The following is a 14,304-nucleotide window of genomic DNA, read 5'->3' on the forward strand; positions in this document are numbered from 1 at the left end:
ATCTAATACCTAGTAGAAACTCAAAAAAAGTCTTGAAGGAGGAAAGAATAAAAGAAGCAAGAGAGGGAGGGAGGAAGGAAAGAAGGAAAGGAAGGGAGATGAAAGAGAAAGGGGGAAAAAAGAAAGGAAGGAAGAAAAGAAGGAAAGAAGGAAGAAAAGAAGGAAAGAAAGAAGGAAGAAGAAATGTAAGGGAGGGAAGGAAGGAGGAAGGTGTGTGTTATTGAAACTGCCTGAGACAGTTATACAGCTCTATATAGTTTCGAAAATGTGTTTTCATTCATTTTATTTGATTTTCTTAATACCCTTTGGGGTAGATATGACGCCATCTTGAATATCTGGAGAGATGTTGAGATTTGTTGAAACTGGCAGAACTGGCTCTGCATCCGCAGTCTTCTGACTTCACATCCTATTTTTTTCAGAAACTGAAAAGTCAGGAATATCTGTCTATTGATATGACTGGGATCCCATAGGAAAGAACTATGTGGCTCTTGTCCAGAATATAATGCTTTAGATCAGGGGTCCTGCAAAGCTTTTTGAAGAGAAGCGGAATGGTTGAGCAATTGAAGCCTCAGAATGACCAAGATTGATGGTTTGGTACAGGGTGGTGGGAGAGTGTCTACAGTTGGGGAGACCATAAATGTGATGTGGAGAATGTAGAGGTGGGGTATCGACTAGACAGCATTCAACTTCACCTCTCTCCTTTGCATTCTGTAAGCTGCCTAAAACCATGGCCCTGGAATCAGTCATAAAAATACTGCCAGCAAAAAACTACCTCTTACAAGGTGGTCTCAGTTGCAAGGTGGTTCCATGTGGTAATTTATTATGTCTAAGCTATGACCCATCTAATGTAACACCCCAGCCTCACCCTGTAAATCTCTCTAAGAGCTCTCTTTGATTCTTTATAGCTTTTGCCACACTTTGTACTCAATATTTAAACAGTTTCCATTAATTGTCACCACAATTAGATGATAAACTCCACATGACAAGAACCACATCTGTTTTGTTTATCACCATATATATCACACATACTAGTTCCTGAAACATAATAATTATTTAATAAATATATGATGACTAAATGAATGAATGAGTGAATGACTAAAGCATGTGCCATTTTTTTGTAACTTAGAGAGTATTAATACCACTTCTCAAAGTGTGAAAATGTGACTATATGAACATGTTGCACTTACAATTGTCCATTTTCAGTTACTTGACTATTTACTGCATATTGACTTTGTATATTATTTTATATTTTATTTTTATAACTTAGGTATAAATTAATATTAGAGTAAATATTAATTAAGGAAGAAGTAGAGGAATATAAAAGCAGCCCAAGGGGCAACTGCACATGAGAAATGTAGATTATTATTCTTAGTCATAAAACTTCTGAAGAAATCTTAGAACCTATGTAATCCAATTCTTCTTTTCTCCATCATTTTAGAAATTAAGCTAAAGGTTTTACACAAGATCACAGTTAAGGTAGTGAAATGGACCTGATTGAGGGTTCTTCCCTTTTAACCTGGTAACTTTCCCTTAATTCGTCCTGCCTCACGTTGTCACAATCAATTCAGCTTTAAAATTTCTTGGTTTATGGTCGCTGAAAATTTAACAATATATTTCCAAGTGTAACATTTAACCCAACCTCACTTTTCCAGACAAGTATTCAATGCAAGTTCCAACTCAGTAAAGGAGGTAAAACATGAGCGTTTCTTCTGAGCACCATTTAAACCCACCATTTGAAATCATGCGCAATAAACCATTTATTCATGGGTACGATCCTTCTGGTGTCCAATTTCTCACATATGTGATTATATTTCAAAAATGCAACTTGAACTATTTTCATGGTAATGTAACATTTCAATATTGTGAATGTTTCAAAAACAAAGGAAAAATGCTGTGTTGGACCATTTGAGGATTCACACATAAATCTGGGTTGCAGATCTAATTTCTGAAATATTTCATTATTGTAATAGACACTCCAAATTAGCAAGTATTTTTCTGTGGGAGAAAATCAAAGCCATATCAGTTAGCACTAATGAGAAAGGAACTCAAAATAGCTTGACAATTAAATAATTCAAATGTTATGTAAAAGCCAAATTTATTTAAAACTAATTTTCCCCAATAACTTACTACACTTTTCATTTTGTAAAACACCCTACAAATGATTTCATGGGACTTCACTCCTATGCCTTAATACTTAGGAATAAAATATTGTGCCCAAGTAAGGTATAAGAAAGGATTATGTCATTTAATCTAAGAATTTTAATGATTAAAATAAATATTTTAGATTTTTCTTTACAGGTTCATTCTTTCCTTGTTAATAAATCATGTCCTTTAGGGAGACATATATTAATTCTTTAAGTTTACTAGTGGATTACTACTTCAAGTCACTTATTCTAGCCATGTCTACTAAAGTTTGCATTTTTATTGCAACAAGGTAGATTAAAGGACATGAAGATGAGCTAATTAAAGCATTTACTATCTGTTTCAGTAGCCCTCATAATCTTAGCTGAAGCTCTTGGAACTCTGGTAAGAAAAAAAAAAAAAGGAAGATAAAGAGAAGTTTTTATGTTACACAGAGTTCATAGATTCTCCTGTTGGAGGTGATCTCAGAAATCTCTTCTTCCTGAATCTCCTTTACACATTTTTCAATGAATGTTTGCCTCTACTTCAATTCTTTTTGTGAAGACAATTCACCTCACAAAGCCCCATCTTTCATTATCTGTTAGCTTTCACTGTTAGGGTATTTTTTCCCTATATTTTCCAAATGTCAAAGTTCTGTTCTCCGGGACCCCACAGCAGAAGCCATTCCCCTTTTTTATCTGACAGCCTGTCGTGTATATGAAGACTGTTGGCATAACCTTTATACATGGTTTTATACGTGACCTCATAGGCGATTCTTTAAAGGATTTGCCATTACAGGCAGGGGTGGCGAGGTGAAGAGAGTTGCTGATGATTTGAAGGTGCTTTGGGACCTGGTTGCTATCAGGTTAGAGGCAGTGGGTAAAGAAGAGGGTGGTGCTGCCAGGCATGGGACCCTGGCGCATCATCCCTGAACTATACCCCTGTGTCCTGTTCTCTCTGGATTCTCTCTTGTTCCATTTGTAGACAAAGTGGGTGCACGTGAATCTCTGAGAAATGGAAAAACAAATACTCCGATAGCCTCAGAATTGGATTAAGAAGGGCTGGCAAGAGGGAGAAAGGAGAATAATGGAAGGAAGAAGTGAGTGGAACTTAAGGGAGAGAATCTATCCTATAACAGAATTGAATGAATACAGCCCACTATTAGCTAAATAATTGGAATCAGATTAATTTAAGTTGTTTAAATTGAAGATTGATCATTTTCAATACACAGATGTTTCAACAAAGCAAACTTAACTGCTTCAACTACATTTTCTTGCCTGTGTTACTATATCAAGTCATTCATTTGAGAAACATTGGCGAGACACTTAGAAGAAATATTTTGCCATTTCAGGTGAAGGTAAGGAGGCATTTTTAAAAAATGAATACACTGGCACCTCTGCTCTTGAGGTGCTCACAGTCTATTTTGGGCAGCCAATAGAGATAGATGAATTATAATATCATGGGGTAATAATATTACAGAGATATGAAAAAAGCACTGTGGGAGCAGAGAGACCAGTGCAAAGCATTTTTCCAACAGTGCCAAAGAAGTTTCACTGGGGACCTAACATTATAATACTGTTCTCAGTATTAAGTGATGGATTGCAGTTTATTAAATTAAAAAATGGGGTGGGAGGAAGTTTTTAGGAAGTGTGGTGGTGGGGGGAGGGGGAACTTATGCATGGGCAGCACTATGAAAAAATCTGGTGTGTCCAAGACCCAAGAAAAATCTGGTGAGGCAGGAGAGGGAGAAGGGAAAGATGATTAGAACGGTAAGGTCAAATGGTTTGCGAAGAGCTTTGCTTGCCAAAGTAAAAAGTTGGAATCTTTATTCAATAACCTACAAGAAATGAGAGGTTTTGGAGGTTTTAAATTTGGGAGTGAGATGATCAGCTTTATTTTCTAAATTAAAAAAAAAATTAATGAAGATTTCTTTGGAAGCAATGTAAGAAATTTAAGTGGAAAAAAATCAAACTATTGTAACAGGTCTGGGGAGACGATGCAAGTTTGAATTGAAAAGCAGTGGCAGAAAAAATGGAAAAAGAATAGATTTCAAGAATCATTCTGAGACATAACTTAGATTTGGTGTCCATCTGGATATGATGGTGATAAGAAAGAAAGATAAATGAGCTTGTTCAGGCTTCTCAATGGGAGACTGTGTAGAGGGTTGCAGTCTTATGGTTAAGATTATAAGAAGCTAAAGTTTTTTAAGAAATTACGTATGAGGTATCTATGTACATCCAGGTATGTATATGGGTGTGTTTCCTTCTGGGTCCATGGGAGGACTCTGACAGTGCACTGGGCAGGTCCTTGGGTGGGCAAGATTGGTCCCAGGCTTGCAACTGAGAGGAGCTAGAACTGAGTCACAGGAGTGTTTCAAAATCCACAGCTGGACGGAGGTTAGTGGGCCTGCCTTCAGAAGCACAGCCGGGTGTATCTCCCACCAGTTTCCTGGCCAGACTGGACTGCTCCTGGTTTGAAGCTGAGAGGGGCTGCAGCTGTATCACTGAACCACTTTAGGATCCACAGTCAGACCAGGGTTGGTGGACTGCCTCTGGCAACACTGATGGGCATTTCTCCCTACCGGGGTCTGGGCAGGCATGACTGCTTCTGGACCATGGCTTTGATTGGTGGAGTCAGAGTATGGGGTTACTCCAAGATCTGCAGCTGGATGATGTTGGTGAACTTGCCCCAGAGTCTTGGATGGGCATGTCTCCCTCCGGGTTCCTGGGTGGTTAGGAGTGGCAGTTAAATGGGGCTGAAGCCAGGTAGGTCATCTGCTGCTTCAGGGTCCTCCGCCTGGACTGAGATCAGTGGGCACAGGTGGTTGTGACTCCTCCCAGGTCCCTTGGTGGAAGGTGCTGATGGCAGGAGCAAGGTGAAACAGGGCTATATTCAAGTCCAGAAAGGGACAGGGCTGTTTCTGGGTCTGTAACCAAGACCAGAGTTGGTGGCTCTACCTGGGCATAGGCCTGCCTTCTTAAAATGGCCCTGCTTGGTCTTGGGCTCCACCAGAATTTCATAGTCTCCTACATGGACCCCATAACTTCCACAAAGGCACTTTGTCTATGGCTCCCAAACCTTTGCTGCTGAGTAGGGATGTGAGCAAGGGACCTCCTATTGTGCCATGTTGCTGATGGCACACACCCTCACACTTCTCTTTGATTAACACTGCACAATCATTTATTTTATTTATTATGGTTTCCACATAAAGATGATTTTTCGACCATTTTCTAATTTATGGATGGTTTATTGGTATGGTCATATCAACTATTGTTAATTATGTGATTTGACCACAGTTTCTATTGTAGTTTTATGTTTGCCTCCTTCTGGGCTGTCTGAAGTGGTGGGCACAAAGATGACAGTGATCACGTTGGGCTTGCTTTCTGGTGGCTTGATTAGGGGTTGTATGCAGATTCTGTTTGATAAATAACTGAGGAGAAAATATGCACATTTAACAGCCAGTCTGTGATTATTTTGCCTCAAATACCTCCATTAGAGAAAAATACATCTTTGAAAAGTAAAACCATTCCAAATTTCCTTATGAAGCATTCATAGTCTTCCTTAAACTCATAACATCTTGTAAAAGATTAGAAGTTCTGCTAGGTCTATATTATTTCTTATGATTTGGTTTAGAAGTAGAAAACTATCATTTAATAACATCTGAGCCAATATGATGTTAAGAGTTAATGCTTTAAAAGATTTACCACTGATTAACAATGGAACAATTGTTATGTTTTTGGAGTTGACAAGTGGGATATTGAAGGAATCTTACTCTTGAGGGAAAAATTATAATCATCTGGAAATACATGTAGTCATGCGCCACATAAAGACATTTCCGTCAAGAACAGACCACATATATGACAGTGGTCTCATAAGATTATAATGGAGCCAAAAGCTTTCTATTGCCTAGTGACATCATAGCCGTGATAACATCGTAGTGGAACACATCACTCATGTGTCTGTGGTGATACTGGTGTAAACAAACCCACTGCACTGCCAGCAGTATTAAAATATAGCACATACTATTATGTACAATACACAATACTTGATAATGACAACAGAAGACTTACTGGTTTAAGTATTTACTATACTTTCCTTTTTATCATCAATTTAGAGTGTATTCTTCCCACTTATTAAAAACGGTTTGCCATGAAACAGTATGCCGTGTTATGCCGGTAGCAGCCTCATAACATCTCGTGTTTACCATCTCTTGATTGCATCATTTTCTCTTGTGCTTGATTTAATCTCGTGTTGTTTTGTAAATTTAGTGTAGCCTAAGTGTACAGTGTTTATAAAGTCTACAGTAGTGTACAGTCATGTCCCAGGCCCTCACATTCACACACCATTCACTGACTCACTCAGAGCAACTTCCAGTTCTGCATACTCCATTCATGGTAAGTGCCATATACAGGTGTACAATTTTTTTTATCTTTCATACTTCATTTTTACTGTACATTTTGTATGTTTAAATGTTTAGATACAACATTACTTAGCATCATATTACAATTGCCTACAGTATTCAGTACAGTAACATGCTATACAGGTTTGTAGCCTAGGAGCAATAGGCTATACCATACAGCCTAGGTATGTAGTAGGCTATACTGTCTAGGTTTGTGTAAGTGCACTCTATGATATCTGCACAATGATGAGATTAACCAATTTCTCAGAACATATCCCCATCATTAAGCAGTACATGACTGTGTGTGTGTGTGTGTGTGTGTGTGTATGAATGATACAGTATCGTAGAACACCTATCACTTATTATGGCTCCTGGAATACTCTGTTGATTGATATTGGCTTCAAGAAGACCCACTGCAACTTCAGCCCTAATCCCTCCCAGATATTATGCTTCAGGCAACTCATGTAATAGCAACACCCAGCTAAAGAGCTCTGGGGCCTAAAGAGATACCAAATGTAAGAAGAAAACCATCACAGACATTTTAATTTTTAATCTAGAAGCAAAACAGTTACTAAAGGTAAGATTCTTGTGAAATCTCAAATGGGCATTATTTTTTTCCATCCGTATGGCTTCCTAAAACTAAAAAAAATCAACTCTATAATATTTGTAGAACTGAGTATAAGGTGATATAATAAAACTAACTGTACAGCTCAAATAAACATATTTCTTTATAATTGGTTTCCAATTTTATTTGCATGTCAGAATCATCTGTGAAGCTTTATACGGTTTTTTCAATGGTATCTCAGTAAAGCTGAAAAATGAATCATCTGTGAAAATTGTTAAAACTTAGAAGCTTTAATGCCATGTATCTCTGCCACTTCCTTTGAGCAAGTCATCAAGCCTCTCTGTCCCTTGGAACCTCATGGGGATAATAGCTATCTTCTTCATAGGCATGCTATGAGAATTAAATGAGTTAGTATATGTAAAGCCATTAGGACAGAAAACAACCTCTCATGTAGTTCTTAATACTGTTATTCTATGTCTACGTAACTTGGATCTTTTGTTTCTAGGGGTCCCGGTCTGACTCTTAATCTGGATTGATTCCTATAGGGAGCTCTGTTTACCTAGTCTGGCATTGTGATATTAGAGAGAAAAAGTTGTGCATGTTGCTCTTTCTATTAGGGCAATACTCCTGTTCGTCAGTAATAGAGTCCGGGGTGCAGCCATGAAAGAGGGAGGAAGGGAAGGCATGCACAGGCCATATTTTAGAGCTGGAAGCAGGTAATCCAGCACCATAATGATTCTAGAATGAGATTTAGCCTTGCCATTTTCCTCAAATATCCCACAATCTACTGAAATGTATTTATTTAAAAAAAATGAAGAAAGATGTTGATGAAAACAAATCGCATTCTATAAACTTTGTTTACATTTATTTAAAGCATAGTTCTAAAATTTCAAACTAGGATAATAAAATGTGGAACCAATCCTGACATGGTCTAGAAAATTTGGCAATGATAGTACAAAATAAGTACCGCCAGAGCTGAATGGCTCTGTAGACAGATACCCTGGAGATTTTCCATGGAAACCTATGTGCACAGACAACTGGAAGAGATCAGATGATTTCTCTTTCCCAATAAGAGAAATATGCTGGCCTTTGCATGCTTGACACAAGCTTGGAGAGGTCGGGTTACACTAAACAATTGGGGCTTCAGTTTATTGCCAGCCAGCAATGGGAGAAAGAGGGAGTTGAGTAAAATATTTACAGTTTTAGAAAGTCCACCTGAAATTATGGCTTGAGATGCATACCTGTTTCGTCGTAGGATTTGTCTGGTATTGCTAAGAATTCTTATGCACTGTAACAGTTACCAGTCTCTTACCTCTCAGCTTCCAGTCTACTCTTTTGTCACCTGCTTTGCAGCAAGCATGATGCTAAACTTGTCAGTAGGGACATTGCAGGAGGAAGGAGTCTGTCTTTCTGATTCCCTTGTGCTGTCTCTGTTCCCTTCTATGTTCCCTTGTGGGTTTTTTTTTTTTTTTTTTTTTTTTTTGCTTCTAGAGGCACTTTGTTCCATCTGTATTACCCTATATGCACAGTCTTCCAACAAATTCATGTCCTCAGTCTCAGCCTGGTGACCATCTCACTGACTACTCTCCTGATGTGGACCCCACATGCTTCAGGCCTCCCACTGCTCTTCCAGTAAGTGGACTCCCAGCGCCACACCTGGCAGGCTGTTTTTGCTTGCCCTGAGACTATGAATGAGCTCTGGCTGGGACATTGCAAGGAACGTCACTATCTAGTGGGCCCCAAGTCCAAGTACACCATCTGCAAGTGGTCTGAGTCCAAGCCTTAGGGAGCCGGCGCCCTTTCCAGGTTGTTCTTTCCTTGGATTCTCTACCTCAGCCCTGTTAAAGAACAAAATTCAACTGCGTATATTTGAAGATCTGATTGGCTTTATTGAGCAATTCATGAGTTGAGCAACTAGATTACTCATACGGGGTTATGCAAAATGGAGGCTTTTTAAAGGAAGAAGGGTGGGGCAAAGGAGCTATTAACAAAAGAAAAGAATGGATTATTTTGGGACCGGGACATCTTCTTTTGAGGGGAAAGAAATGGTAAGTGAAGATTTTTATCATGCAGGTTGCTGCTGCTTTCTGTGGGAGATGGAGAGGGCCCACTGGACAGATTACCTTCCTAATGCCTGACCAGAAAATTTCATGCTGATTGATTAAGATTATGTTTCTGGGAGAGTTGAAAGAGCAATTAGGTCATGTACTAAATCTAAGTTTGCTATCATGAGCTTTAGCACAAGCGACACCATTTTGGACCTGTATTTTTCTCTTTAACAGCACTAAGGCATTCTTTAGAACAGGGCTTAGCATCTTTGACCTGCTGTTGGTTTTTGTAAATAAAGATTTACCAGAACACAGCCATGCTCCATTCATTTATATTTGTTTCTGGCTGCTTTGACGCTGTAAAATAGCATACTTGAATAACTGTGACAGAGACCACATGGTCCGCAAAGCCTGTAATATTTACTATCTGGCCCTTTAACCGAACAAGTTTGCTGACTCCTTTTTTATAGTTATCCTATGTTACGGTTAATAATTCTTTATATTAAAATGTCCTTGTTCAAATTATTTTGTGGTTTTCGGCTCCTAATTGGACCTTCTGATACATTCACTACATATCTATACCCCTCTAGGGGTTACAACCCATAGAATTGGTACCATGTCAATTTGGGAAAGAAGCAGTTACTACTTTACCCTCGACCAACAAAATCCCCAAGGCAAGGAAATACTCTGAGTCTGGCTACTCCCTGCAAAGTGTGAAAGAAAAAAAAGTAGAGAGAACAATCATAAGTTAATTATATTGATAAATTACCTCACCTCATCCATACCTTATTCATTTGTTACACTTGAAAGCAATCCAGATGCCTAGCACATAGTAAGAATTTACTAAATGATTTTGAACAAATGAAATAAGCATATGAATGATACAAGAAAAACTGAAAACACACAATAAGCAGAAATCTTTCTTTCAATGCAAAGAATCACAAATAATAAAATGTAGATAAGCTATGGGAACCTTTTTCCTCAAATATTTGCTCTATGAAAATCACGGCAACTATATAAAGAAAAGATATGTGCCTGTGAATACATTATCTTAGGCTATACATGCAAATGAAGTGGAAAACACAAGAAAAATAATTTTCTCCTGAAACATTCTTATAATTGAGACAAGCATTGCATTTTTGGTTTGAATTAGCTGAGTCGAATCAGTTTTTTGACTTTACTTTTGAGGCCGCAGCCATAGAGATGTTCGTACTGGGTTCACTTCAATAAGCAGCTGTGGACTGGGGTCAGTTCTTATTTTATTTAGCATTATTCATTCATTCAGAGTCTATGTTCAGCTAATTACTTGCAGGAACAGTACTTATTAAGAAGAATAACTCATTTACATGGAAGGAGACTACAGTTTGCCCTTTTTTGCTTTTCTCTCTCTCCCTTCCCTTTGCATTTATTCTTCTTTCATTTGGAGCAACATGAAGCACAAAAACCAAATCAAAGCACTCTGAATTCTGATTTCTTGTTTCCCAAACATTCAGACCTTTTCGTAAGCAGAAATTAGCCTTTGCCAGGTAATTCAAACAAAAATTACATTTTATTTTACCTCTTCAAGTGAGCATTTTGCCATGCTTATTACATCTTCCTGTCTGCTCACAGACCATTTTGCAATGGTTAGCTGTGCCTTCCCTTTAGCTGATGGCAGGGCATTCTGTGGGAAACTTTAGATGCCCGTGATATTTTCCCTACTGTTTACAAAAGCAGAAAAGAATTTCACACTTTTTTGAGCACTGCAGGTGTTTCAGCACCTTTAAATGCCACTTATAAGCCATTCTAAACAAACCAACCTGCCTACCAGGATACCAAAATACCTGTTAGCACTTTTTTTTTTTCCATGAAGGATGAAGAGTTTTCTTTAATGCACCAAATTAATTCAAGGAATGCATTTTCTTTCTAGGCCTTACTCAGACAGAAATGTAGGTAGCCCAACATTAAAAAGATAAAAAAAAAGTGATTTCTGTTGTTATTGGCAGTAGGGACTTGAAAGAGGGAGAAAGTGGTGATTATTCCCTAATAGCAATTGTATAGAAAAATAATGTTAATAATGCTGTCATTTTGTTTAAATCACCCCCTAGGTGATCTCAGACTTGTTTGCATATTGTAATCACTTGGAGAGTAAAATAATAATGATGATGATGATGATGATGATGATGATAATGATGCCTGTATCCACCCCAAGAGATTGCGACTTAACTGGCCTGGGGCTTTAGAAGTTTGAAAAAGCTCCTCCTGTGATTGTAACGTGCAGACGTGTTTGGGAACCATTGCGCTAGGTTGACCTTAGAGATAAAGGACTAGCGTAGAGCTGTCTAATAGAGCTTTCTGAGATGGTGGAAACAGTAACTGCAGGGAACACTGGCACCCTGAGAGCAGGAGGAACAGAGGGAAGAGGTTGGTGTTTTCGCAACCGGGAAGCTTATAAAAGGATCCTATGGCACTGAGATCCAGACCTCTGAGAAGAGCAATTGCTCGGTTGGTGCTGGTACCACTGAGAGGAATTCATCATTCTGGTAGTGTGTACAGAAAATGGAATCGACTACTGCTGCCAGGGAGGAAAGCCCATCAAGGCTTTCTGATGGGAGCAGACAAACAGGAAGGAGAAAGTCTTTTACCTCCCTTCTGCTTTTCAGTGTCCCTCTAGAATCCCCTGCTCTCAGTATCCAACAAAGAAACCGTTGCCCAAAGGGAAATAGTTTGTGGGGTCCTACCCCAGTCAGCCTCTCCAAGCCAGGTGTTGAAGGGTAGATCTGGAGCTGAAAAACCATATTTAATGCCCAACATAATTGTAATAAAAAAAAATGCGTATTTACATAAAAGAAACATTTTTATACATATCCAATTAACGAATTTTTTAGAACTGTGTTACTATAAGTTCTGTGAGCATGCACTGTTATATACCGTTGGTGGATGTGTCAATTAACAGCCTGGAAATCAAGTTGGCAAGTCTTAAAAGTGTGTATAACACTTGACTCATAGTTTTGCTGTCAGAAATTTATCCCAAAGACATGATGAAAACTGTCATCTAAGATTTATGTGCGAAATATTTGTTGTGCCATTGTTCATCCGAATAAGAACCTTGATGACCCAAATAGGAAATGGTTAAGTACATTAAAGAGTATAAATATTTAATTTTATGAAATGATTAAAATTGGGTTTACATTGCAACTTGTAGAGAAATCATGATTATGGTATAATGGATGAGATATCTTTTCATTTAATAATTTACCATGTGCATTATTATTGATTTTTCATTTTCTTCTCTCTATATTGCTGTATTTTCTGTTTCCTATAATATGCCTATATTAATAATAAAACAATACAAATAATAACATAAATAACAAAGGAATAGATTCATTAATAGTATTAAAATTAAAATGTTTATATGTAAACAAAAAAAATACATTGGAGAAAAAACCTGCAGCAACTATAACTTAGTGGGATTAGTATTCCTGGGTATAATGTAAAATCGTGGAACCATTTTGGCAAAAAAATGGAATATTAATTAATAGTTAAAATACACATATTCTTTAATCTTATAAAAACAATTCTTAGAATCTATTCTAAGTCTGGATAGCAAATATTTTAGGATTTGCAGGTCTCTGTCACATGTTTGTCTTTGTTTTTTATGACTCTTTAAAATGTAAAAAAAAAAAGAAGAAGAAAAAAAAGTGTTCTTAGTTCATTGACCATACAGAAAAGTTCACAGACTATATTTGGCTTGAGGACCATGCTTTGCTGACCTCTATTCTAGATCATATATATAGTGAACAGCTAGAGTTTCCGTGCGATATTTTTCTTATGAGTTCAAATAATGGGACAGCTAACTACTCTGTCCTCTATATCTTATGTGCCTCTATAACCATTAGAAAGAGGAATAAAAATTGATAAGTAAATGTGTCTGTTAGCTACTGCACCCCCCCCCAAAAAAAAAAAAAAAAAAGCAGCAAAACAGTTCAAAACTCAGAAGGCTATACCAACAATTACTTATTCTCACAGACCTGGCTTGGTCAATTGCTGATCTAGGCTATGCTCAGCCTCTGGTGCTGTGAGGTAAACCATGAAAAGAACATGCCATTTTAACCTAGGCCCTAGAATGAGACCTATGGAACAAGTCTACAGCCTAGAACAGAGCAGCCCAGCTGAGTTCTTCTGAGATTGGGAGAACCGTAGTTAACCTGAAGACTTGTGAGAATAAATGCTACTGTAAGTCACTGAGTTTGGGAGTGGTTTGTTATGCAGCTCACACCTTTTGCTCCTTAGTTGGTTTAAGGATGTCTAACAAACTAGAGCTGTTCAATAAATAGCAAAGTATGATCATAATATAACAAATATATGAAGGTTCTTTTAATTGTCGCTAGCATGGTGGTATCTCAATAAGTATTTCCTTTTGCTTTTTTGGGCAGTAATAAATTTGTCGTTGTTGTAGGAAATTGCAAAATGGTAGATAACCATTATCAGAGAGTAATTAGTTGATAACACTCTCTTTTCAGCAATTCTGTCTCATAAAGAACTCATTAATAATGTTTAATGTAATATGTTGTTTAATGTAGCAATTCTTTCATTTCCATGCACCTCATTAAATGAGTACTTCCTATTTTCCAGGTATCATATACCTATAGTTTCATTTAAATCTAATAAAACTGTATCTTATAAATAAAGGAATTAAGTCTAGAGAAGAAGTTAAGCATTGGAGATCAAAGCTATCTCTTAAGGTGTCATAGACAAGGTGGTGCAAAGCTGGATCTAGAATTGTGAGTAGGACATGGAAAGAAGGGGAAGAGGGCACTCCAATTTGGGCAAAAACTTCTAGAATAAGGATTGTGGAAGAGTGAGGATAGCAGTCAGTTGGGACTCTAGTATACCTGGAAGAGAGGATTTGTTTAGGAACTGGTAATACATATGCTAGAAATTTGCAATAAGAAATATCATTAAAAACATTCAAAGAATGACAGAGAGAAGTTTTCACTTGATGGAATAGGCAGTGGAGAGTTTGTACAAAATTACAATGAAAATAATGATTTATGAGGCTCTGTCTTATGATGCTAATCAATTAAAATCTTCAAGTTCGAAAAACATATTTTAACTGTTTATCTATTATCTATTATCTATTGCATGCCAAACACTGTGCTTGGTAGTTATAGTCACATAAATGGAGAATT

At 37.5% G+C, this 14,304-nt stretch overlaps 1 long non-coding RNA gene across 2 annotated transcripts in view; it reads left to right on the plus strand.

The window, feature by feature from the left end:
* LOC120604988 (uncharacterized) overlaps nt 1-14,304 on the plus strand; it is a 254,697-nt gene that overhangs the window by 151,835 nt on the left and 88,558 nt on the right. The window contains exon 4 of one of the 2 annotated variants that reach the window (XR_005653477.1): nt 420-1,322. The exons of the other annotated variant lie outside the window; for it this stretch is intronic. This is a non-coding gene — a long non-coding RNA (uncharacterized LOC120604988). Of the gene's footprint in view, nt 1-419; nt 1,323-14,304 lie in introns of those variants that run through there. 2 annotated transcript variants of the gene reach the window in all.

The sequence above is a fragment of the Pteropus medius genome, unplaced genomic scaffold, assembly GCF_902729225.1.
Source record: "Pteropus medius unplaced genomic scaffold, Ma_sr-lr_union100, whole genome shotgun sequence".
Lineage (NCBI taxonomy): Eukaryota > Metazoa > Chordata > Mammalia > Chiroptera > Pteropodidae > Pteropus > Pteropus medius.